Below are 752 nucleotides of genomic sequence, written 5' to 3'. Positions count from 1 at the left end.
GGTACTACCACTCCGGGTTAGAGTGGACCTGGGAGCAATAGCAATTAAAAGGTGGCTCCACACTCCCCAAAGCCCACAAGCTGAGGCCTCACCATCGGATGTAGTTTAAGGTCATATCCAGGACCCTAACATCAAGATACCTCACTCTACAAATAAAACATTACAAAACCTTCAAAATAACATGGTAGCTTCCTAAGGTATTGACAGACTACGGATACACATTGTTAGGGTGCATGTGCGTAAAAATTTGGTGGCAAGAGTCGCGCAATCTCCCCCCCCCCTTTCCTAAGTCGGCGTTGTGACAAGTGGAGATTCAGGACGACTGGAAACAATGCCGAGATAAACGGAGATTACATACAACGCCTAGAATTCCCAAATGGTCACCCATCTGGTATTAGCTAGGATCAACGTTGCTTAACTTCGGTGATCTGATGAGAACCGGTGTGTCAACGTGATTATGCCGTGCATAGTATAACACAATAATATAGGATTATTGTAAGACCAAATACACTCGATCAGATGAGGAATTGATCGCCTTCTCCTAGTGATGCTACCTCAAGTAACAGCATTTAGCTGGATACTCCACCAGACTAGGTAAATTCTTGTCCTGGAGTCCGGTAAAACCAAGAAAACGCAAGAAAGATATGCTATAACAGAGTTTACTGCTCAATTGAGAAGTAGAAAATTTAGCATTCTTAACAACTTTACTAACTCTGTGTTTGATAGGAAAAGACAAGACGTTTAATGGAATA

At 42.6% G+C, this 752-nt stretch overlaps 1 pseudogene; it reads right to left on the bottom strand.

The window, feature by feature from the left end:
- Positions 1 to 351: 351 nt before the first annotated feature.
- Positions 352 to 468, bottom strand: LOC145249941 (5S ribosomal RNA; annotated as a pseudogene).
- Between the last annotated feature and the right edge of the window lie 284 nt (positions 469 to 752).

This window comes from Euprymna scolopes, chromosome 28 (assembly GCF_053919585.1).
Source record: "Euprymna scolopes isolate OS-2025 chromosome 28, ASM5391958v1, whole genome shotgun sequence".
Lineage (NCBI taxonomy): Eukaryota > Metazoa > Mollusca > Cephalopoda > Sepiida > Sepiolidae > Euprymna > Euprymna scolopes.
Note: the sequence above shows the minus strand (reverse complement) of the source record. Positions and strands in the feature narration are given on the sequence as shown.